Genomic DNA, 27,473 nt, shown 5'->3' on the forward strand with positions numbered 1-27,473 from the left:
GAAACAGAGAGAGCTTTTGTTTTCTTTGTGTGTGTGTGTACTATTTAATTAAATAAAGCGCACGGTTTCTTTAAGTGATTTTTGTTTTTGTTAGTTCATATTTTGGAAATTCTTCAAATTTTTATGTGCTTAAACCTCGTGCTTTCATTTGCAACTAAATACTATTTCGCTCTTTATGCTTATTGTTATTTTGCTTTTATGGGTAAGGAAGAAGCTCGATTTTTAATCATGTCAAAGCGGTGTGTTTTGAGTTCTTTCAGTTAAAACAGAAAACGAATGAAAGTAGCGATTGCACAATTATTACTGACACAGGCAACGCCGGGTATTTTTGCTAGTATAAAATAGTTGACAATAATGACATTGGCTTTCGAAATTGCGTTGAAGTGGATTTAAGAACTTTTCAATTGTATTTACGTTTTAATGCAGTTTTAGTTACTCCAAGTTAAGCGCAAACAGTTCTGTTCCTTTCTGGCTAGTATATTTTCTTAAAACTCACCGTGACAGCGAACATAAAATATTGACACTTGCATAAATGGTGTAATTAATATGCGCATGCATTAGTGTTTCTTAATTTCACTCTTATCAATCATTTCTCAATGTTGTTTTTGCAATTCATTACGAAGTTTTCTCTTTTTTCCCTCATGTTTTACATTTATCTAAATTTTCTGCAGCATTAAATGCCTCATCAATCATTTATATTCGTTACGTTAGGACGTCAGAAATTTTCGATGAAATATATCTTTCATGACGAAAAATTATAAGGATGCTTTTCTCTTTTTCATTTTTGTTGCATAGTATCGTGAAAAATAAATTCTCTTTGTTCACTTTCCCATAAAAGTACTTTGTATCTAAAAGAAAACCAAACACGATGGTGAACTTTTTATAAGGTACACATTTGTTACTTTTATTGCCAGGATTGTAAAAATATCGATTTTTTGATACATCCACTTATAAAAACAACGCCTTAGGTGATATCTAAATTGCCTGCGAAAAAGCGATTGTATATCATGAAATGCTGTTGTGGTTTTCATAGAAAGTTTTTTGAAGAAATAGTTTGTTTGAAAAATTCTCTGAAAACTGATGGCTATGTATTTTTAGTAGAGTTTTTTTTAATCTGAAACTGTTTAAAATGAAAGGGTAAAAGTTCCTTATGTCCGATAAAGTAATTAATATTGAAATACCTGTAATGTCTAAACACAGATTTCTAATTGAATTTATTTGAAGGGGTCTTTTTGAGTCCAAACAAATGTGTTGTTCGTTTGAAAGGACAACACATTTTATGAAGTGAATTCATTTGCGAAAAGTTGCTTTCATATTAAATTTATGCAGAGGACAGATAAACAAACTCTCTCTCTCGAATAATAACAATAATAATAATAATAATAACATTTTCATTTATTTTCAAAAAATGTGGAAAAGTGCCAATAATGTTTCATGCGATGATTGTATTATTTCAATAAAATACAATTCTAGAAATAAACTCAATCACGTTTTATTTGGATTATTAAATTACAAGCGGTACCCGTACGGCTTTGCCCGTAGTAGAAAATTAAAAGGTCATTTGTTCGCCTGTATATTTACAAATAATGGATAATAAATTTCTGGCCAATTTGCTACGTTCATTTGTTTGCCCATATTATGGTAGTTTGCTCGTCAGAGTTATGGTATCACGTTGTGGTAATTACCACGTCCACGTTCTGATAATTTGCTCGTCTACGTTATGGTAATTTGCTCGTCCACGTTATGGTAATTTGCTTGTCCACATTATGGTAATTTGCTTGTCCACGTTATGGTAATTTGCTTGTCTACGTTATAGTAGTTTGCTCGTCCACGTTATGGTAATTTGCTCGTCCACGTTATGGTAATTTGTTAGTCCACGTTATGGTAATTTGCTTGGTAAAATGTTCTTGAAAGTGGAATAAAAAATATCAAAATCGAATTTTTGAAAAAATCGCTTCGAGATGCACATCCCCATGCTACAAACTAACTCTGTGCCAAATTTCATGAAAATCGGCCGAATGGTCTGGGTGCTATGCACGTCACAGACATCCAGGCAGAGATCCAGACTTTCAGCTTCATCATGAGTAAAGAAGATAAAGATTTACTCTTAATTTTTATTGAAAAATGAAAAGAGGGGAGAATCATAATATTTAAGAAAATTTGGAACAAAGCATAGGTTCTCAAATTATGTAGTTCAGTATGAATTCTACATTGTTGCAATCAATTTAGATATTTTTAGATACATTTCAAAATACGATGAATCGTGAATTATATAAATAAACCGGTAAATTTGAGAAATATTGTTAAACATTAAATTATTTCTTACATGTACCAATTTTAGTGGCGATTATGTATAATCATCGGGAATCATACAAAATCATCAGATTTATTACACTTACCATTTTTCATTAGGTTCAAAAGGAGCTTTGCAGTGGTCTCGTACAGAAGATATAAACTTCTGAATGAATTCGTAATTTAATTCATGGAGCTAGAGATTAAAAACTGCTTTCTTGCAATGTCATCTTAGTAAAAGGCTTCTTAGGAGCAAATTTGTACCTATACAGCAAACAATTTTCACTTTAGGATTCGACCCAGTCCAATCCAAAATCTTAATGTGTGACTTTTTCAAGTAGTGATTGATCATGAAGGGAGGAAATTTTTAGGGAAAAATTGTTTTCCGATACATGTTGCTGCGGAGGTAAAATTGTAAACTTAGCAACAAAATTATCTATGAATAAATTGGTCTTTAAAGTAGATTTCGCTGTAAGGCCAGGAAAATACAGGGAATATCTTTCTTCAGGGATTCTGTTGAAAAGGGCAACTTCCCTCACATTTTTAATAATTTCGAGCAGCTGGCTTCCTCAAGTATTTCCTCAAGCTCTTGGTATAATCGGATGGATTCAGTGTTCCAGTTGTTAATTTAGGACATCCAACTTCTGAGCTGGATCATTTTGAAAGGTGATAGAAATAGTATTTTTCGACAGAGCCCTTCATTCTGTCACACATGGAAACTTATGTGCATAATACAACTTTTATATGAATGACTAGCTGCGTTGCTCGTTTTCGTCCGATCTACCTTGGGAAAAAAATGTGCCAAGTGACGTATATTCAACAATAAGGCTTAAATAAAAGAAAAAAAACATAATGCAAAATGTCCCTTCCAAGCAATGATGACAGATATTAAAATACTTTTAAGGAATTAAAATGAGAAAGATCGATTTATAAAAAACGTAACAATGGAAAGACAAAATAATATAAGTTTAAGAAACTAAAGAAGATGGAAAGTGAGAAAGATGGAAAGAAACAATGGTTTCAAAAACCGTAACTTAGGATACGCGAAAATAAAATGGTTAGCAGCTTGAATGGAGATGAGATTTTTCGAACTTGATTTTGAAATGCTTGCAACATTTTTTCCTTTCGAGATAGAAGTTTATTTTTTTGACCAGAGGTCGAGATAGATCTGGAGTAAAAAATGTCGCTTTTTCCAATGGTGTCAAAAAGAAAACTGTGGGTCAATTTTTTCGCTTTTTTTATTGATATACACCTAAATCTCTTTTTGTGCGGTCCTTTTTTGTGCGATTTTTTTGTGCGACTTTTTTATGCGAACTTTTTTGTGCTGTGTATGGAAATTTGAATCAGATTGGGACTTAATCGAAGATGGTATTTATAAAACGGACGAAGTTATTTCTAAGACGAACGTACTTTTTTTTTTGCGATTTTCATTATGCGGTCCCTATCCTCCGCAAAAAAAGGAGGTTTCGTTGTAATAAATAAAGAAAGTAGTGCCTTTAGCTAAGCCTAAAATAATTCGATCTAAAAACTCAAATAACCATCGCCGTAATTAAGCTATAGCATTGAAACAAACTGAGTAGAACCCGGTCTACCCTTACCAACGATACGTAATATAAATATGTACAAGTAATTTTTACCCTCATATTCGGGAATTTATGTAAAATTTGGGCCTTAATTGGAATGAAAAAAGAACTACACATCAAGTTTTTTTCGAACTGGTCTTCACACCTTTTCGGTGCTAAAAGAAAAGTATTGTGAAAATTTCAGCGAACTCGGCCGGGTAGTTCTCGAGTTTTGCGCATTCAAACAAACAGACGCTTTTTGGAGACTTCAGTTTATACTATGTAGAGACTTTGTTGTCTAATTAAAAAGTTATTATCTCCAAATCATTACGGATATTAAAAAAGTAATTTCCTCCTGTAAGATGCAATGCCGTTCTGCCGCTCAAAAAAATCTGATATTAAAGTTTTGATTGGATTGGAAATGTTCCTGAATTGAAATTTTTAGGTATGTAATGGATAAAAATAATTTGCATTTAAGCAACCTTGGATACAACTGCAAGAGAGAGTTATTTAGTTAGGTTCCATGGAAATAATCAGGAATACAGTCATCATCATCATCTGCATCATGGAGCAGGCTTAAAGCCTGTTCCGGCTCTGATCTTCAATCCATCGGAGCGTCGATGTGCCTCTATTTCGGTGGCTCTAGGTCTGCAGTTCATTAGTCTTTCTAGCAGTCGATCGTCATCCATTCGTTTCATATTTTTTTCCCTCATACTCTATAATTTTGTGGTTGATGTCATATCGTTGAATGTGAAAAATCGCGAAGAGTGTTTTTCAAATTCGATGGTTTGCCGTGGTATTCAAATAAGAAGTTCTGCCCATAACTAAACGAGCCTACTTTCCCTTAATTCGATATTGATTTTCTAGTATCTGATCAATGTTCTCAAAATTAGCTTAAATCGCAAAATATATTAAGCATAATTTTTTAAAATTTTAACCTGATACCTAAAAAAAAAACATGCCTTGCTCATCTGAAGAAAAAGATGCGTAGAAAAATATAGTAATAAATAAATAAATAAAAAATATAATAAAAGAACAAATTAAGTAGTAACACCTTTTAAACAAAGCAGTAAAAAATTTTTAATCCATTAAAAAGAATCTTAATTCGATTTTAAAAAGGAGAAAAAAAAATGAAAAATAATAAACTCATTAAAATAAATACATTTTGTCAAAAAAAAAAATCGTTTGTTTTTATCCTGTTGCCAGAAAATAATTTGAAAAATGTACTTCCAAAACAAACAAAAAACAATAAAATGTCAACTTAACAAAATAATCTACTTAATAAAAAAAAATCGTCTGCGCAATGCGCATATCTTTATTCGCAACTCCAACGAACTATAGGGGGCACTGAAGTCACTGTCTAATGGCGGACTTAAAAACTAAAACAAACACACATGGTAACGAAGAAAATGCTAAAAATGTTGTGATTTTTGTTCGTACGTATGATTTTTTCGCTTTATTCTTTTTAAATTAATTTTCAAAGTCTTGTGGATATTCTGGCCCACGTAGAAAGAAATGAGAATTCAAGAAGCATTACTAAGCGTCAAAGATTAATGCAAACTATGTAGTTCGTAGTTCTAAGCAGCTATTTCCACGATGTTGAATTCGATATTTATCAATTCTTGATAAAACTAAATAATAATTGTGGCCTGACAAGAATAACAATTAATGCTAGAAAATTCAATATGACATTACAAATTGTTATCGAAAGAAGATGATACTTTTTTGCCTTGCTTGGCTAGCGCTTATTGTTTTCCATTTGTAGCTGAGTTATTTCTCTCGAATTCCCGAATCGGTTAATTTAAAAATTTTCTGTTTCGATTTTTCTAATTTCTGAGTTACGATTTAATTGTGTCATGTTATGCAAATCATCAACAAAATTCTCACGGATATATGGTGGTAGTTTTCTTTTCAGTTGATTGACCATTATTTCTTTTCACTTATCGAATTCTGTAATCTTACTACCATTTTATTCCACTCATGATAAAAATTAAAAATGGTTTAACTAAAAACGCGAAATCTCGCCAAGGCTACTTTGTTCGCACTATACTAAAACTATAACCCTAAACAAATTTGGCGAAACCTTTCAGCTGAGAATAAAAGGAATAAAGTAAATTCTTTCTCGGTTATTCATTTTGTTCTACGATAATATATTCAAGAAAATATTTTGCATACTGTCCATTCCAACTAAATGCTGCTGTAAAATATGGTTAGTTTAATTAATTTAAGATTAAAAAAAAACCCATATTCTTACAAATTCATACAAAACAATAAAATTTTTTACCTTGTATAATGTTATCCAAGTTTGTTAATCCAGAATTTTCGCTTTCTCCAATTATTAAGGAAATAATGAAAACTAACATTATTTTGAGAACCTCGAGAATACTACTAAGGGACGAATTAATTTCTGTAGCTGAAAGCAAACTAATACACATCGATTGCGTTAATAAATACTCAGAACAAACTGCCTGTGTTTACGTCAACAGACACACGTGGAACGCAACGTGGCAATGTTTTAGTTTCATTTGCAGTTTTGTAAATCACCGCAAGGTAGCGTATTCGAGCACTGGAGTTCCGAATGTAGAAAAATAAAAGGCTCTGAATTCCTCCGTCAAACACTAAATACATAAACTTCAGCGTGAAAAAAAAAATATGTAAACAATAATTATTTAAAAGTAAAAATCATGGCTGCGGAATCGAAGTCGGAGTGAGTCTCATTTTGGGGAAGAAGAGTCAGATTTAATTCAAAGACTCTGAGTCGGAATCGATCATTTTCTTTTATAGTCTACGACTCTGTCAATATTTGCGGAGTCGGAGCCGAAAACCTTAAATTTCCAAAAGTCGGAGTCAGTCATTTTCCCTCTGTGTCTAAATTTTTGCCAAAGCTACGGAGTCAGAATCGAAGTCGGGAAATCGGAGTTCGACAAACTTTTGGGTATAGGAGTCGCCGTTGAAGTTGACTGCCCTAAAATTCTACGCGTCGGAATCGGGATTTAGTCATTAAGAGCTAGTTCCAACAACATTTTTTCCAAGTAAATCCTTCTTAAGGTTCGGGATCTGTACTGAGTTTTAGTTTCTCCGTAGGTGCTAATGTAGGTGTCTCCGTAGGTGTTAATAATGGATTTGAATGTTCAAAATTGAACGGAAAATCGTTCAGATCAAAAAGACATTTTCTATACATGTTCCTCATAAAAAGCTATTTCCTACAACGTTTGTTTGACGCTAATTCGCCTCAAAGTGCGGGATTTATATTTGCTTTGAATTTCCCGTAGGCGCTAATGTTAAGTTTTTTTGAACTGTTCAAAATTGAACAAAAATTTGTTTAAATCAAAAATAAAATATGGGAATAAAGTGTCCTCACTGAAATCTTTCGAAAAAAAAAGTTCAAATCTGATTATTCTTTCAGAAGTAATTAGGGGGAATGACAGACAGACGGACAGACATTTTACCTATCTCAATACTCTACTTTCCAATTTTTATTTTTTCGATATTTATTTAATTATTTTATTTATTTTTGACTTTTTTTTGTTTTTCGTTTTATTTTTAAGATGCATTAGGCCTTCTTTCATTACCCCCCTTTTTTTTTTCTTTTTACAAGAAAAGTAGGCTAAAAACGGTTACCTACTGGTTATAAGTACTTCAAACGATAGATTTACACTTAAAGTTATCCATCAAAATTAAAATATTGAAAATAACTAAACGCGTCAGCTGGAAAAAAAAAAAAAAAACTATTGTTTTGGCTCTCCTGAAAAGTGAAAATTTTCACATTCGTTAGTTTAGCATGGTGCCGACGATACATATTCAAGTCTTAGCGTATATTATCATTAGTGAGTCGGTCTATTCTTGTACGGTTCTTTATAGCCCTGAGAAATAGAAGAACAATTAGAAAATAACATTTTCTGCGTGATCGCTGCAAAGTTCTCCAAGCAACTCATGGAGGACAATACTAAACATTAAACTGTTCCACATAGATGTACACACTTTTAAAATTCCGTTACATAGTTGATGTTATGCAGGGCTGATTATTATCCTGGAATTTGTATCCATTGCTTTGCCCCGCGTCCTCTTAAATGCCACATTTTTCATTTTTTTTTCCAGTTTCGATATAATTAAAAGCAAATAATTTATTAAATACTAGCAAAAATACCCGGTTTTGTCTGGGTCAGTAATAAATGTGAGAAATAATCACTACTTTCATTTGTTTTTTGTTTTAACTGAAAGAACTCAAAACACGTCGCTTTGACTTGATTAAAAATCGAGCTTCTTCCTTACCCATAAAAGTAAAATAGCAATAAGTATAAATAACGAAAGAGTATTCAGTTAGAAACGAAAGCACGACATTTAAGCATATAAACATTTGAAGAATTTCCAAAATATAAAGTAACAAAAGCAGAGATCACTAAAAAAAAAAAAAAAACCCTGGGTTTTATTTATTTAATTAAATAGTGCACACACACAAAAAGCTCTCTACTATGCTTCCCTAAGTGTGCAAAAAGTAGTGTTTCCAAATATTTAAATGATTTTAAATTCATGTTTGCTCCCGACGAGCCTTGATTCAAAATTTTCATTATGATTACTATTAATATTGCTGTTGTAAGGCATCGAATTTTTGTAACAATGGGTTTTGTATTTAATCATTTAATGGGGAAATTACATGAAATTTACTGTTTTCTCTCATAACTTTTTCAAACTAAGTTTTTTAGAAATGAATTGTAGCCTATGTTGATAATGTAGCTATCTGTGGTGAAAAAATGGTTGGAATCGGTCCCGTAATTTTGAAGTTTACCCCGGACATCCTTACATACAGAAGTAGCCATTTATGTATATAGATAACAAAGGGTGAACATGAGATTTATCCTAAAACCATATTTTATAGAAACAACTCCTTTATTGAGTAAAACTTACACGTAAAAAACATGACTAACTTATTTTCCCACTTTTTTTTCAAGTGATTACGGAACACACCTAAACGTCGTGAAAGTAGGTTAAGAAAACACTTTGCGAAAAACTTAAGATTGCTTAAATTTTTAGCAAATTTTCGATATAAGAATAGTACTTTTGGTTGATGTAAGAGTACGGTGGTGGTGGTGACTGTTGAATTAAAAATGATATTGATTTGTTTCGTTTATTATTGGTAAATTTTATATTGTCATCTTTAGAGCAACTTATATTCATTTATTTTGTTAGTTTTTTGTACTTTCTACGTAAGCGATAACTCTCTATTTACTCTATGGAATTTCATACACTATGTAAAATAATGAATGATGAAACCTTGAAACCATAAGCTTTCTATAAAGCTTTTACGGAACGAAAAAAAAGTTTTATTTATTTTTTATGAATAAGTTTTCATTACTTTGCTTTTTTCGTCTTCTTCAATTAATTTTTTTTATATGAAATGAATTTCAAGTACTGTAGGAATGCTCAATTTCGCTCAGAACGTACTTCGTTAAGTCTTGCCAACTTATTTCACCTTTATTTCAGATTAACTGTTAAATACCGGAATAATATTTTTGCAGTTTTTGAAAAATATGTTTTGTTTTAATTTAATATCAAAAGGGTTTTTATTCGTAAATTCAAAATTAAGTTAGTAATTCATTAACCTCAAATTTATTGTGGTAACATTGAAAAATTCAGCTGAATAGATGACATTAATTACCTCAATCGTTTTTACTTTTCAATCAACATACAGTCCTTATGGCAAGATAATACATACTAACTTTTTCCCCTTTAAATACTCGAAAAAGACGAGGATAAGACACAAGAAAGAATTTAAGAACAAAATAATAAAAGCCACATATCTGTTTCAGTTGTAATTCTCCTTAAATATTGCGAGGAAATTCGATTATTACTCTATTGAATAAGAATATAATCTAAAGAAATTCTAAGATGTTTGCTTTCCAAAATTAATTTCAACGCTCATTAATAACATTTCAATTTCATTTTGTGTTTTAGAAAGATGGATTGAGATTACTCTATTTTGCTCCTCGTTAATGGATAATGCATAGCAAATTATGAACTTTTGTTGCTATAATTAAAAAAAAAAGAAACCGACTGAGTCGCAACTGTAGAATTAAGAGGAAAAATTGAAAATTCTTTTAAAAGCCTCATACTATTTAAAATTAATTACAAGTATTTTATTTATTAACAAATAGAAACTAGTAACATATGAAAATTTTAAATCATTGCTTTGAATTTCCTCGTCGGCCAACCATGAATTCGGTTACCAATCGTTTAAATAAAGGCTTAGCCGTATTTAAAATCTGCTTTAAAAAAGCGTTATAATTCGAATTCTGTATAACATGGAAGTTCCAAACACATTCCGTCAGACGCAGAAAAAATACTCTTTATTTTGGTACTAAATTTTAAAAAAAACCATTAGAGGTTTTTAATTAATGTCTTCGTTAATAATTGTCATTCGAAATCGCAACCTAGCTAAGAACACTCTCGATCAACTCTGCTGTCGAACAAAAAAAAGTTTTTCAAAATCGGTCATCCGTTTAGGCACTAGAGTGCCACAGGCATACACAAATACATAGATACACAGATGCACAGACACGTCAAACATATAACCCCCTTTTTTTGTGTCTCGGGGGTCAAAAATTACTGTTCTCAATTAAAGTAAGTCTCAAGCTCATTTATAATTTGAAAGTTCGCTTAATATTTACTCATTACCATTTATTAGAAATTTTACAATTTCTTTTAAAGAGTTTAAGAGCTTGTGGTAGAATTTAAATGAACACAGTATTTGGACAAATCTAGAACAAACGAATCTAAATGTTGTGTTAATTTTAATGACATTTGACAATTTTGAAAAATTCAAGTATTTTTCTATAAGTTGTATTTTCTGCTTGATTAAAATGTTTCTTTCTTTCTTTTTAAAACACTTTTTTGCTAGTTTACGTGAACATTAGTCCTCTGTTACTATATTAAGAATGGTTTCTTAATACACCATTCTTAATATACCCATTCTTAATACGCCAAACCCGTGCAGAGCATCTGCTTACTAGTATCGTCCCCTCGGAGTTCAGAAGTTATATCTAATAGTATAACGGACAAATATTTTGCACAGTATCAGAACCTTACCGAGTTCCCGGCGGGGTTTCGATAAAGTGGTCGTCTTGGTGAGATTAGAGATGGATAATAAATTTGGTAGACGATTATTAAATGCAATTTTCAAGTCTTTTGGTGCGTTTAAATTTTTTTCTGATTATTTAATGTTCAAGTCTTTTAGTGAGTTTAAATTTTTTTCTGAATATTTGATGTAATTTTAATGTTTTTTTTGTCTGATTTATTTATTTGACGGAATTTCTATATTTTAATGGACTTTTGTACTAGTGTAGTTTTAGCGGACTTATGCTCGTTTAAATTACGTATGAAAACGTGTTTTTCGTATTAGTTATGATTTTTATCTTAATTTCCAGAAGGCCTAAACGTTTAATTAGTTAATTAATTACTTTTATAATCAAATATTTATTATATAAACTATCTATCAGTTTGAAATTAAATACCTCTTATTTATCTTTCAGGTGATAAAAATTGTATTTTATTTAGACTTTAGAGAAATATGCTTGAAATATTCTTATTTATTTAACGAGTAATTTTAAACTCCCGACACACAAAGGAATGGGGTTTTAAATTTGACGTGTCTGTGGCACTCTAGTGCCTAAATGGATGGACCGATTTCGAAAAAAAAAGTTCCAAAGGAGAGTTGACCGAGAGTATTCTTAGCTAGGTTACATCTTCGGATAAAATTCACTAACGCACATTAATTAAAAACCTCTAAAAGTTTTTTGCGATTTTTGCAGTGAAAACATATTTAAAATTTTTAAAATTTAGTACCAAAATAAAGAGTATTTTTTCTGGGTCTGATAGAATGTGTTTGGAACTTCCATGTGATATAGAATTAGAATTATAATGCTTTTTTTTAATCAGATTTTAAATACGGCTAAGCCTAATTCACGCGATTAGTAACCGAAATCATTGTTGGATGATATGGAAATGAAAAGCAATGACTTAAAATTTTTATCTGTTGCCAGCTGTATTTGTTAACATATAAAATACTTGCAATTGATTTTAATTATATAATGCTTTTAAAAGGATGTTCAATTTTCTCCCTTAATTCTACATTTGCGAATCAGTCGGTTTTTTTTTAACTTTTAATTTTAGTTGAGTTATTAAAAGTAATGTTTTATTTCAATTCGTAACTTAAGTTTGAGAAATTTGTAGTTTTCAGAACATTTCTTACTTTATAAGGGCTTTCTTTCGGCGAAGAGAACCGCTGAATTTATGCTCGGTATGTGATATAATGACGTCACACTGCTTATCTTATTCAGCCGATAAACAAATCATGTGTTAGTTTTCAAATTGCATTTATAGTAAGTTCAGGCAATGAGTCTTTATTAATATTAATGAAGACAAATAACCGAAGTTTTGCTGAGACAAAAAGTTGTCTGGCTTCTCTTTATGCGATGAAACTGAAAAAAAGCTTAGGACCATAAATTTTTCTGCATACTTAACGTGATAAATATTACTTTAGGTTGTTGCAATCCAATTAAGTATTATATCGAGGCTTTGAGTGCATACAAATGTTTTCGGTGGCATTCGATTTGGAAAAACACAAATGTTTTCTTCAGTAGGTTAAATTTCTGTAATACATATCGAAAACATTTTCTCATTCCATCTCCAAAATAGTTGCTGTATTTGAACAATCTTATCGGATCACGGATACTGAAAATTTTAGGTTAACTATCAGTACACAAAAAATTATTAGAAATACCGTTCCAATAGGGATTTCTGAAGTGAACTGAAGAGGAACCTTAATAAACGCAAACCAAAACTAAACTAAAACGCCAATTTTTAAATCCAAACCAAAACTTATGAATTCATTTTTGTTCCGCATTCACGTTCATATTGTAAAACAGTCAGTCTCTCTCTAACCATCGTAGTGTGAATATGTGGTGTAACGTTAGCTAATAAATGTTTTTGATTTTTTATGAGTTAATTATTGTTGAGCAATGATTGCATAAAGCATGAAACAATGACGACACTACACAATTAAAGAAACATATTTAATTATAGCGAGAAGCCTCAACGTGAAACAACAGAACAGATGAACAAATAGAAGGTAAGCTCTTTGCTTATCAAGATATCATCTTGTTTTATTTAAATTGTTTTAATACAAATGGGTAATTATGATTAGAGTTGCCTATCGATTTATAACAAAAGTATCAGTTTGTTTTCTAATAAACTCGCGATTCATCAGCTAAAAGTCATATTTTGATCACTAGTTGACGAGTCTTTGGAAAATGAAGGACTCTTCCACTGTAAGGCCTTTAGCTTGGCTAAAGAGTATGCAAACCCTAAATTTCCAAAACTACTTTGGTACTGATTTCTGGAGGAAAGGAGGCAGCTCCTGGAGACTACTATTGGACTCCGAAATCTCTGATAAATGTTTATATAAATTCATTGAATCATCCATTTTAATATTTTGTACAGAATTATTCAAATGTACAGTAAAACCTGTCTACAACAATACCGTTGGGACCTAAAAAAATATCGTAATAGACAGGTTATCGTTATAGACAGTTTGATTATTCATGCTGACATTTTGCTGGGGAAAAATAAAAAAAAATTGTTATAGACAGGTTATCGTTATAGACAGTATCGTTATACACAGGTATCACGGTAGCAGCTAATTTGAAAACGATCTGGACCTAAGTGTAACGACTTATTCAGGACCAAGTGTGTATTTAATGAACCAATTTCCTTAACATTTTTAGCATGAACGATTTTCAAATTTTACTCAGATAAAGTTTTTAATTTCTTCAATCTTAAAAGCTGTGAAGAACTTAAAAATTATCACTAACTGTAAATTTTTTTTTCAAATCGAAATTATTTTCTTCTTTATTTTATCCTCAACGCCCTTTATCTGAGATTTGACCAGTATGAATCTTACTTATCTTTAACTATGCCACAGTTTTGTTTAGGCTTAAGTGACAGTCGCTACAGCATATAAGTGTCCATTTTTCAGGACTTTCCAACCGAAACTTGGGTTTTACTATCACATTTTTCAAATTTTATTTCGATTGATTTTTTAAAATTTCAAGTTATTTATTCATCTGCAATAAACATAGTTCTTTTGAATGCATAAAGATTCATTGTTTAAGAGAAATTAAAAACTCTAGTCGACGACGTTACAACTAACACGATGTTTAATCCCCCCCCCCCATGATACATTATTCATTCTAATTATAATAATAAATTAAAAGAAATAATGTTTCCGAAGAATATTTTTTAAAAAAGAATCAAATAATGCTCCAAAAATATTAATATGTCAATAATTGATAAAGAAAATAATGCCGCCTAAAAAATATATATATACATGAAAAATAGTCATTCGTTAGAAATATGTACATTTTCTTTAGTTCTGAAGAATAAGAGAAATGTGTTTTACTCCGAGACATTAGGAGTTGGTTAAACATTTAGCCCACTCGCAATAAAAGATCTTCTGTTCTGGTATTTACTGTTCGTGGAAATGTACGTGAACTGAATTCGAGACATTTTCCAATACTCTCTACACTTATATCTACATAGAGTATGTGATTATTAAAGAGAAAGGCAATTACGGTTTTTTCTACAACCCTGTCTCGAAAAAAAAATTGAAACCTAATTATCTTTAATAAAAGAATAGATTTAAATATTATTATTTCTCGCTTATACGATGGTGTAGTGCGTACTTAAATAAAATAAACTTCATTATGTAATTTTAGCAAAAACGAAAGTAACTTAGTTATTATTTTGAGCTAACGAAGTTCATTACCCATTAGCTGGCTCTCATTACTGAACACCCTTAGGCTTGCTCATTAAAATTCCGATCTTGAAACTTTCTCTTGGAAACAAAAATACTTAGAGCCCTATTTCTTCGATGAGAAAGATTTCGATTCGTTTTGGCGTTTGGTGGCATCCAATGATTGTATACATGATATTGGCTTCTTCATTAAAAATTCATTGAGTGTAATGCATTGTTTTTTTCTATAGAAAAGCTCTTTATTTGTAAAATATTTCAGAGAGTTTTAACTTTTTTTGTCATCTTCTTTTGTACTTCGAGATTCTTTTCCAGATAGTGTTTTAAGACGGAGTAAGTTAAATCAATCACCACTAAGGTTACTTAGTATGAAGAAAACGCATGTAGTAAAGAAGAATTTACAATAAGTGCTTGTGCATACACTTAATTTGATTACAGCTGCGGTTTATGCATGTGCATCGTGCAATTTTAAAGTTTATACGTTTCAAAATGTTTAGTTAATTTCAAAACAGTTCTAGTAATTTATAAAATACACCGCCAGCTCAGTCATTCCATTCGACGACTGCAGTTTCGTGCTTTTTAGCACTCATCATCCCGGAATAGGAAGTAACTGAGGTGGAGACTGAAAATCTCTTAAAGGAGCCAAGAGAGCCAAACAAACTGATAGCTAATGCAGAATTAGCACACCAGACGAGTGACCGCAACACTGAAGTGTTTCAACATTAGCTGCCAGTTTGTTTGGCTCTATTGGCTCCTTTAAGAGATTTTCCTCCTCCTGCTCAGTTACTTCCTATTCCGGGCTGACGAGTGCTAAAAAGTACGAAACTGCAGTCCTCGAATAGAATGACTGAGCTAGTGGTGTATGTTATGTATTTCTAATTTAGCCCTATCTTAGGGCGGTAATTTAGTGCAAAATACCTGCTTTGCCTTCAATCTTTGAGTTGAACCGCACCATTGCTGCGGTCACTCGTTGGTGTGCTAATTCTACATTAGCTACCAGTTTGTTTGGCTCTCTTGGCTCCTTTGAAAAGTTTCCGCCTCCAGTTCAGTTACTTCCTATTCTGAGCTGATGAGTGCTAAAAAGCACGAAACTGCAGTCGTCGGATGGAATGACTGAGAAGGCGGTGTATTTTATGTACATCTGCCTTAGCCATGGCTTAGGGCGGTAACTTACTGCAAAAAAAGTTCTAGTAGTTGTTTTTCCCATTAAAAAAACTCATAATCCTAAATAGTTATTTAAAATACTTTCTCTGCGTTTTGCTAATGTGCATTTTTTTTAAATCAAAACTACATTCAATATACTAGCCAATTATGTTTCTAAGCAGTGAGTTGCCGTCCTTTAGCCAGGGCTAAGACAACATATAAAATACCAACATCCTGGTTTTAAGACAATATATATATTTCAATGTGGTTATAATTCGAGAAATATTCCAGTTTTTTAAGATTTTGTTCATATATTTTCTTAAACGCATCAACATTGTAGTGTTCCTTTATTCCATTTTGCAAGAAAAATCTAAGCATTACAAAAAACCATTTTCATTTTTCAAACTTAACATGTAATTGACTTAAAGTGACAGATCCAAAATTATACAGACCTTATCTTATACTGTATATTTGTATCTGGTCCAAAGTAATATTTCAACATAGTTTCCGAAATTGTAAAAGGTAAGAAAAAAAAGTATTTCGAAGGATAACTTGAAATAGTCGAGTAAAATAAAATTGCGAGTTAAAAACTAAGGAAGAATTATTATTTGACAAGAACCATGTTTTGATGAGACAAAAATACATAAAAGAATGTGTATAAAAAAAGTAGAACCGTGAAAACAACGAAGAAATGTTTGTTTCCCTCTTTTAAAGACATGTCACCAATCTTTTTGTTTTATGTCATTGCACTTTGTAGACTTCTAGGTGTAACTTTTGTGTATGAACGAGGTTACTTTTATCTCTCTGTTGGAGTCTTTTAGCTGGTTGTGGATGTCGCGAGTATTCCATTGTGGTATTCATATACCGCAGAACGTCCACTCAGAATAAATACAGCTCTCAACAGAAACAAAAACACCAAAACCTGTTTTTGTGCAGTGGTTTTTCCGTGCGATTTTTTTTGTATGATTTTTTTTTGTGCGGTACAAGAAAGTTATTTGAAAAGAGCAGAAATCTTTACTAATAATAAAGCTGAAAGTCTGTCTGGATCTCTGTCAGCGCCTAGACCGTTCGGCCAATTTTCATGAAATTTGGCACAGAATTAGTTTGTAGCATGGGGGTGTGCACCTTGAAGCGATTTTTCGAAAATTCGAGTTTGTTCTTTTTCTATTCCAATTTTAAGAACATTTTCCCGAGCAAAATTATCATAAGATGGACGAGTAAATCACAAAGTTATCATAACGTGGAACCGTAACATGGGCAATCCAATTGGCGAGAAATTTATCATACATTATTTGTAAATATACAGGCGAACCAAAAGACCTTTTAATTTTCTATTACGGGCAAAGCCGTGCGGGTACCACTAGTTATTTATAAAACGAGTGCGAGGTAGAATCTTCAAGTGACGACAGTGGCATCCCAATGGAAAGTCACTGTGACCTTCCAAAAATTTCCTTATTCGGGAAATTTTTCGACAGTCGGAAAAATTATCACCCCTTGGTTTATTTCGATTTCGTTTAAAGATAACTTTTTTTTTTTTTTTTTTAACGTGAGACTTTTTTATGCTATCCCTATCCACCGCATAAAAAAAGTTTTTTTTAAACTGTGTTGTGAAAACAACTTTTTATAGCTACTCGTGAAATTTCGTTCAATTTTTCTAATGCGATTTTTATGCGGTCCCTATTTACCGTATAAAAACAGGTTTGGGTGTATTATCTTACAAAAAAAGAAAAAGGAACGAAAGCACTCGTACTCCCGAAGTACATCTCGTTAAATCTCATAGTACGTTAATTATTTCTAATGTTCATTTGTAATAAAAAATGCAGATTTTTGAAAACTGACCACAGACTTACCAATAGTGCCCATACCCCCCATTTTATTGAAACCGCAATAATAACGGTGCCCCTTAGTTTCCACAGACATGATATTTCCTCTCCTTCTGTTTTGAGTTTGAAACATAACTTTTGAAACGTTGAAGGGGGGGGGGATTTTAAATGTCGGTGAAAAGTACGGTAAACCAATAATAACACAGTAAGTTTTTCAATAAAAAGTTTCCATTCAAAATGTTTTGTTATTATTTTGCTAGACAACAATTTATTCGTCTAGCAAAGTTTCTCAGTTAAATATGAAGGGAATTTTCTTCAGCGCTAAAATTAATTTAAAGACTTTTTCTAATTCAAAGACATTTGAATGTGCTCATCAAAATTGCTCAGATTGAAATAAAATGAAATGTAAATTAAGTATTAAAAGGAGCATAGAAACCCTAACATCAAAATAATTTACTTTTATTGAGAACTAATTGAGGTTAAACATGAATTTAATTATCATCAAAAGTGATAAAAAAGGCTGTTATTCAATTATCGTTTTTAAGTAGCGTGCTTTTATAAACACGTTAATTTTAAAATTCAGTTTGTAATAATAATTATTTACTTTATAAGCGTACAGTTTTTTTTTTTTTTTTTGATGAAAAGCATATATTTGTTCTGTTTCGCAATTACCAAAAATTTTATTTATTTTCCTTCTACACTGTTAAATATATGTCAACCCGTGTGTTTTGATTATAGTGTTGTTTTTGAGGTTTGTTTTCAGTAGTACGGTGTTTTCAAATTATCAAAATGTTAAGCCTTAACTAATGTGTGATTATACACATACCTGTGTATACACTTGTCTTCAAAAGCTGCAATACGACATGTTTTCCGAAACTCACTGTAGAAAGAGTGATAGTAGCAATAAAAATTATATTTTATATGAATGATAATAATGAACTTGAAAATAACTTATGAAAAAATACATAATCATATATAATATTTTCCAGTACTTTTATTACAGATATCATCATTTTTTCAGCAGAAAAATAGAGAAAATTCACATTTTGATGTGTGTGTGTGTGTGTTTTGAAAGGGAAAAAAAACTATTTATTTATTTTTTAACCGACTTCAAAAAAGGAGGTTATGATTTCGTATTGCGGCTTTTTATGTGTGTTTTCAAATTATTCCAACATTACTGGACCGATTTGAAAAACATTTTTTTTGTTTGGAAAGGGTGTACTTCCCAGATGGTCCCATTGTAATTTGGTCTGGATCTGATAAGGTGTCTCGGAGAAATCCAAGAAACTTTAAATTTCATACGTCATGATCACGTGGTGTTGCTGTCTTCGGTGTATTTTCACACCTAAGGTTTGGCATTCTCTTGAACGATATTTAATTCTCGCGGCGCATGGATAATTAATTTTCTCAACACTGCGCCGCCTGTCAATTTTTTATTATAGGTGTTACTAATGTATTTATTACTGCGTAGCAAAGCAGGAAATAAAACATATTTTGCTACTTTAATAGTTGAATCAATTACCTTAATATTTTATTTACTAATAAATAACTTTATTTAGGCACTAAAATATAAAGTTCTTTATTTAATATTCCAATTTTTAAATATATTTAGTGTTCAATTGAGGGGGAATTGAATACAGAACACCCCTCCCCCACATTTTAATTAATATTCTTTAATAATATACATTATAACTGTGTATGATTTCTGAAGTTTGACCAATACTCTGGATTTACTATTTCACGATGCCGCCAGTTCAATTTGAAATTAGGGTTATATTAATTAGCAGGCTTCAAAAAAAGGAGGATGTTCTGAACTCGTCGGATTTATTTTTCCTTTGTACAATGTTCCATAAATACTCGAAGACACCTGTACCCAGGGGCGTGCACAGGGAGGGGGAGGGACACCTGTTGGCCCGGGCCCGAGCCTGGAGGAGGCCCAATATTTTTGTAACTAACGGTGAAATATAGGGGTAAACAATATGCAGAGGGACTTGGAAAAGTCATTTGTGACGGGCTTCAAAATTTCTGTGCACGCCCCTGCCTGTACCGATAAGGAAAAGTCTTTTTTTGTTTGAAACAGCATAGTTCCTAGTCTGATGTTAATCAGGTTCAGGTTTGATGAAATTGAGAGAACTCTTCAAATATCATACTCACAGTTATATCGATTTGTACTTTATTAACTTTACATATCGTCTCACTTAGTGAACCGGTTTTTATGCTTTTTTTGTTTAGTGGTGGTTTTGTTTAGGGGTGGTCTAACTTAGGTTCCAAACCTTTGATTTACCCTATTTGTTCTTTAGGGAAAAGTTAAGGGTAAAACAATAAATTTCATGCAATTTCCCTCACAAACGATTAAATATAAAACCCATTGATAAACAAAAGCCATAAAACAAAGGTTTATACTTTCTTTACCTATAGTTAAAGAAAGTACTAAAAATATATGTTATTATGAGTAATGATAATGAAAATTTTGAATTAAGGATTCTCTGAAGCAAACATAAAATTCATTCTAGTGGAATTTTTAATCTTCATCTATAGTGGGGCTATGTGAAGAAACATGCGACTTTTATCACGAGTTACATGACACTAATAGCGAAACATAAATTACAATTTACAATTCTAAAATTTACAATTTTACAAACTTAAATTTAAACCGATTTCGTTTTCTTTTTTTTTAGTGACTCGTGCATTTGCTTTCGGAAAGCAAACTTTGATAAAGTGGAACAAATGATGAAGACAATTTTTTTTGTACATATTTACGCATTTGAAAAAGCCTTTCTTCACGGTCGTCGGAAGTCTCCGAAACTCTCGTCGTGTTATTTACACCACTAAAAAGCAAAAAATAAATTACTTTTAAATTAAAAAAAAAAACCGCCTTCAAAAAATACCCAGGAACTAAAAAGCAAAAAATAACTGATTACACTTACATTCTATTTCCTACCCAAACATAGAAATGAAATTTATTTTACAATTCCAGTATAAAAATCAACTAAACTAAACACCGAATTATAAAATAAACGCTGATTTAAATTACTATACGATGAATTATTTTAAATACCTAGTTAATTATATACGATCTCTTAATTTTTATAACCTTTTGAAGTCGGGGCCTCTTATAAACTACTATCTAACGTAACTGAGTAGGTTTAGTTTTAAAGACTAATTTCGTGTATAGTTAAATTAGTGTTTAATTCAAGATTCGGTGGGTTGTCAGTTACGTTATGTAGTTTATAGGAGACCCCGACTTCAAAAGGTTATTAAAATTAAGAGATCGTATATAATTAGCTAGGTATTTAAAATAATTCATCGTATAGTAATTTAAATCAACGTTTATTTTATAATTCGGTGTTTAGTTTAGTTGATTTTTGTACTGGAATTGTAAAATAAATTTCTTTTCTATGTTTGGGTAGGAAATAAAATGTAAGTGTAATCAGTTATTTTTTGCTTTTTAGTTCCTGGGTATTTTTTGAAGGCGGGCTTTTTTTTTTAAATTTAAAAGTAATATCATGCTTCGCTTCAAAGCATAGCATTCCGAAGTAGAGACTCATTAGTTGTGCTGGTTGGCACGTCGCGTCGGGCTCATAATGCGATGGCTGTAAGTTCAAACCCATATGGAGCGAAAAGTAACGTTTTGATGACTAGAACAGGGTTCCGATCAAAATTTTCATGAGTATATAATCCAAACTCATTGCAAGCTTCAGAGATTCTGTTCTGCTATAGATAAAAACTGGAAACAAAACATGAATTCAACATAGTAAATCACAGTGTAACTTTGTAAAAATATTTAATTAAAATAAAGGCGTTAATTCCATTTTTTTTGTTGTTTTATTACGTACTGTTTTAGTTGGTAGCATCTAGAGATGGAACCCCAATAGTTCAGTTGATAATAGTGTCCAGCTCTTAGCACGAAAGTCACGGGATCGATTCTCTCATATGTCTAGAAAATGCAATTTTGAAATGACTAATTTTCCTAGCTAAATATTGATTTTAATTTCCGTGAATATATCTTGTTTTTGCACACATAAATGAGAGAGTTATCATGCATAAACTTGGATTATGTCATTTTGAGTGTCATATGCGTTTTTATTCATTAAAAAAAAGTTCACAATATTTGTAAAAATCTCTGTTTTGAGGATTTTCTATTAGCTTTGGGGCAAGTATCCATGCCAAATAGTACTCATGTAACACATTTTAAAAAGTATATGCACACACAACTCAAAGCGTTTTGTAGGTATGAACAGTAGCGTAACCAGAGGTTGGCAGGAGTGACTCTCGCCAGGGGTGCAGCAGCCGGGGGGGGGGGGGGGCGGCATGGCATTTCACCTGATTAAAATAAAAAAGAAATAAATATTTTTTTCATCATAGAATGTGAAAAATTCTTTAACAAAATGAAAAAAAAAAAAAAAACTAGCAAGAAAAAGAGCTAGAGACACATACATAACATCTACTGAGAAGGAACATTGGGTATCCATTGGAAACAATTCTAAAAAAGAAAATAATAAAAAAAAAATACTGCCTCCTATTTGTCGAATCAACTAATCAAAATGTTAAAAAAAAGAAAAAAAAAAAAGAGGGCACAATGACCTCTAGTGACTTCCCATGTGGGCGATCCTGGGGGGGGGGGCAATTTCTTTAGTTCGCCAGGGGCTTTAGACACCATAGTTGCGCTGATGGGTATTAAAAACAATGAAAAGTGGGGAGCGGATTAAATGAGATGATATCTGCCTCCAGCTCAATTATTCACTTTTCCATAGAGAGGAGTCCCATTAAGAACGAAACTGTCTGGAATATTGAACGCAGTTCTGCTTTAGCTGTGGCTCAGGGACGGTTCTTTACTGCTTATTACGTTTTGATATTAAGCAAGTTTAAGCTGAAAGTAGGAACTAAACTTTTTTTAATTAACTTATTTGCAAATGTCGAAGATAACCCAAACGATACACATATCCACAGCAAATGAAACTGCACAACAGTGAATATATCTACGCAGAGCGTGCGCGTCGGTATTATCTTTTTATAGGGGCAAAAATATTAACCCTCTGATGCGTCCGATACGTTTAATAGTATCAAAAATACCTGACACTTTGCTAAGCTGAACGTTTTCGCGTACCTTTCGCTCTATTTTATGAAATACGCAAAATATATTCAAATAAAGGTTAAGCATAAAAAATGAAGGTAATCACAAAAAATAACACAAAGCAGTACTTACATAATTTACTTGTGTAGCAAAATTTTGTAAATACTGGGTTACACAAAATTGCTATTTTCTTCAATAGTTATTGTTTTTTGTGTCAAGTCCACTAAACTTATATACATATTTGACATGAATAACAGTAAAAACAAGGTATAATTTGTTTTAATTGCTACTCTATAGTTATACTTGTCCCAGAAGGTTGTTCGCAATTGCCTCAAAAGATTGGTTGCTCTTGCCTCTGAAATCGGTTACAAATGTCCGATATGTTAAAAGATTGGTGTTACTGTAGTCATGGCAGGCATAGGAAAAGCTTGAGCAATGCGGTAAAATGACTCATGTGTTAGAATTCTCAAGTTAAATAAAAATTTACAGTTATTTTTTGCAAACACAAATTAGAATGCCCACCAAATTCTGAACATGTCTCACACATAAAATGGGAATTTTACCTTATTTTTAACTATTAAAAACGGTTAGATTTTGCAATTAAGGGTTTATTATTACAAAGAAAGGTATAACCAATGGTTCCTCATATTCTTAGGGGCATTTTGCCTGCTCTTTTTTTAGCTTACGCTCATTTGAAAAATGTGAGCAGATTTGAAGTGTAATAAGTCGAAGTTACGCTAACCATATAGCTGCACTTGAGGCACTTCAACCTAAAAACGAAACCAAGTAAACCACACCTGAAAATATTCCTGCCGCGTTTGAAGGTAGTGAAAAATTGTACCTTTCGCCGGGATCTGCAACAAATTTCGTTTAAGCCTTGCAATAAAAAAAGTTTCTGCGTGTAAGATGCGAGTTTATTTCTTTTTACTTCCTTTTACTAAAAGGAAGTATTGTATTCGCGAAAAAATTTTCATTTAAAAAGCCGTCTTTAATTTCCATTTTGCTCACCCCCGAATGAATATTGAATTTTTTTTCTGACTCGACCGCACGTGCATAAGTGTCTAAGAACGCATAGACAAGCGAAATAACCATTATGACGATTTCCGAGTTAATTACAACGAGTTTTATCGTGACGTCTGTATGTACGTATGTATGTGCGTATATGCGTATGTATGTCGCTTAACTCAAGAACGGTATGTCCTAAAAAGTTGAAATTTGGTATGTAGACTCCTAGTAGGGTCTAGTTTTGCACCTTCCTTTTTGGTTTTATTCAGGTTTTTCTAAAAGGGTCTTTTTCCCCTTTTTTGATGGGGAAATCATTGTTAATTTCGATGTAAACTTAAGTGGTGTTATAATTTGGCGGACACTTGTCGATATATCCCCAGTATTTTGGTCGCCAAGTTTTGTCACCAACTTGGCAACAAATTTGGCGGATTTTTTTTTAAAATCTGGTTTCAATATGCCACTGTTGGTGATATCTAGAGTGTAAACTATTGAATCACATTAAAAATGCCAATAATGGGGAAATGACAATAAGTTGGAGTAAAAGGAAGTCATGTGATGCACACATTAGCTCGTTTTCTTTAATGGCCTCACTTCCTTTGCGTGCTGCATGAAATATACTTTGTCATTTCAAAACTTATGCTTTTCTGTGGGCAAACTGTTAAAATATAATTATGTCACAGTCAATTGCATAGGATATTTTTTCCCTAAGATGAAGTAACTAATTTAAAATATGTAATACGTATATTCCTGCATTTTGAGTCAAACCAAGCATCCTAATCTTATGTAAACGGAAAACTGAAAGTACTTGTAGATGTGAAGTTCAGTTTTTGTGAAAAAAATGTTTTAATGAAAGTTTTTTTAACAGACTAATTTAAAATTAAAATAAAAACAACGACTATAACAAAATATTAAACACACGAGACATAACAGAGCGTTTTTTACTTAGCAATTAATATGTTTTTAAGCAATACATGCTTAAAACGAAATTAGTCTAACAACATATGTTACAAATTTGTTACCTAATAGAATTACAATTCAAGTTTTGAATGTCACCCCAAATAAAATTGTTTCATCAGAAACAATCAAATGCTTGCCGAAATCACGACAAACGGTTTAAAACCATTATTTTCCTCAAACTTCTTATACAACATGTAACTTAATCTGAAACTGAAATTCAAAAAATCAAATGTATTTTGAGATTACGCCATTGATGCAAGGAGGAAGGTAAATTGCATTCCATTACATTTTATTTGAAACGAAACTGAATAAGCGTTTTGAACTCTCAGAAATGCAAGAAATTATTTTCAAGCTCTTTGCAATCGTAAAACAACGTAAGATAATTTCTCTCCGAAATGGAAGTCATTTTAATTTGAATGCTAAATCAGTATGATGCAAGAAAAAATGGCACGTACTATTTCAAGCTTCAAATAACCAATTAGAATCGTTATCGAAGAAAATACCTTTTCAATCTTTAGAGTAGAAATTCTTTGATTACAGCTTTAGAAAACTTGGAATTCAAATCATATTTTTTCTTTCATTACAGCGAAGGTGATGTTCCTTTCGTTTTCAGATGCCTTTTTGACTTCATGATTCGATTTCAAATTTAAGCTCCTATTTCTTCTTCAATTTATGTTGGAAATTTCTTTAAAAAATCGTGATGGAAACCCGCAATTCCATTAAAGACATTGAAATATTTCAAATGAAATAAGTGTTAGATAAATTGCAGGGTTTTTTTTTTTATTCAAAATTCTTTTAATAGTGAAAATGAAAAAGTCTAATTATTCATAGTGCCGAAGTTAAGCGCTATGTACAAATAAATACTTCTAATATCAAAAATATTTTACACCAAAAAGGCATGACAAATATTATACTACTTTCATTTTACTTTTCTTTGAATTATATTTAAGCTTTAGTTGTTAATTGTTATCAGAAACAGGATTTAAATTTTCAAATGTTCAAACGAATAGGTGCAATGTTAAAGCAAAAATATCTATCTTTTAAGGAAAATAATTGAAACAAATCCCCAGTTTACGTCGGATTTCAACCAAATTTGGATGGGAGGTACTTAGGCACCCGAGAAGAATCAAGGAGTTTTTCGAAAGTCAAAAAAGAACCAAACCATTCGATTTTTAATTTTAGTACCTGAAAATGACATTAAATTGCTCTTTCTAACCGAAATATTTATCTAATTTTCTTGATTTTGTGTCCCATTCGAAAGCCCGTAAAAATTAAGCCTTAAGTTCATTTTTTTCCTTCGAATGAAAAAAAAAGACTGTAAAATTTCCAGGAACAAGAGTCATAAGCATTTTTAAGCCTAATGAAACATCCATATCAGATCAGAAATTTGTCGTTTGCCATCGAGCTTAGTTTAAATCATGGACTATCCTCATTTATAATAGCCAGGGCAAAGACGAGTAAGCGGTTTGTTTACGTTGGTTATTGTTTATATTGATTATTATTACTCTTTATTTAAAAATAAAATTTAGTCGTAGCATAAGGACCCCAATATGATCTTTTTTTTTTTTTTATTTATTTCTGTCGTTATATCAGATTGTCTCTGAACCAAGTAATCGATAATAGTATGCAATTTCTTTTATTTGAAGTTTTTTAAAAATATTACTCAAATAATACAGCAAAAGTAAAATATAAAATTTGTAAGGCATTTTAAATGAAAACGAAGAAAGTTTTAAGTTCCGACTATTTAACAATAGCAAGCAAGCTGCTGGTTTTTCTATCTTTCCTTTTCTAACATCCCCCCCCCCCGCCAAATATCAAATCGATACAATTCTTATGCGTTTCTTATTTCTCACTCACACAAGTCTCTGAATTAAAGTTCGATTTTTTTTCACTCTAAAATTCTAGTCATCATTTAAGTTGCAGAGTAATCTACGAAGTTAATTTTGATTGCAGTCTTTTTCACTCTAACCAAATAATATATCTTGAAATTTTGATTAAAACAATACTAAATACTTTCACATAACAGAGTGGACAAATTATTATAATTAAACAAACTTTTCTGTATTTTTTTTTGTTTTTTATTGTGGTTACATTGTGTTAGTATTTGAACACATTTTCAAGTTCATTTAAAATTTTAAAGCCTATTCTAGCAACAATTTACTTTTTTTTTTAATTGTTATTTTAAACGTGACAGGCGTCAGTGTCCTTGTCCGTTAAAATTTCAAGTTAGGCTTGTTCTCGTGAGTGCGAGTTTTGGAAAAAATTAATGATTTTATACATAATATCAAAAAAGTCAAGTAGCCGTATCATGCTTTGAAAATATGCCACGCCGCATCTAAAACGTAATAGCAGGAAAAGGCAAAATATATTTAATATTACATAATTATTTTTTTTAAACCTAAAGTGTGTTTTTTTAGAGGTATAGAACTTTAAGTTGGCAACACTGTTTGACATGTGTGCCATTTTGATAGCTGTCACTTGTTTTGTCACTTAATTTTAGTACCTGAAAGTGACATTAAATTGCTCTTTCTAACCGAAATATTTATCTAATTTTCTTGATTTTGTGTCCCATTCGAAAGCCCGTAAAAATTAAGCCTTAAGTTCATTTTTTTCCTTCGAATGAAAAAAAAAGACTGTAAAATTTCCAGGAACAAGAGTCATAAGCATTTTTAAGCCTAATGAAACATCCATATCAGATCAGAAATTTGTCGTTTGCCATCGAGCTTAGTTTAAATCATGGACTATCCTCATTTATAATAGCCAGGGCAAAGACGAGTAACCGGTTTGTTTACGTTGGTTATTGTTTATATTGA

This window comes from Uloborus diversus, chromosome 7 (assembly GCF_026930045.1).
Source record: "Uloborus diversus isolate 005 chromosome 7, Udiv.v.3.1, whole genome shotgun sequence".
NCBI lineage: Eukaryota > Metazoa > Arthropoda > Arachnida > Araneae > Uloboridae > Uloborus > Uloborus diversus.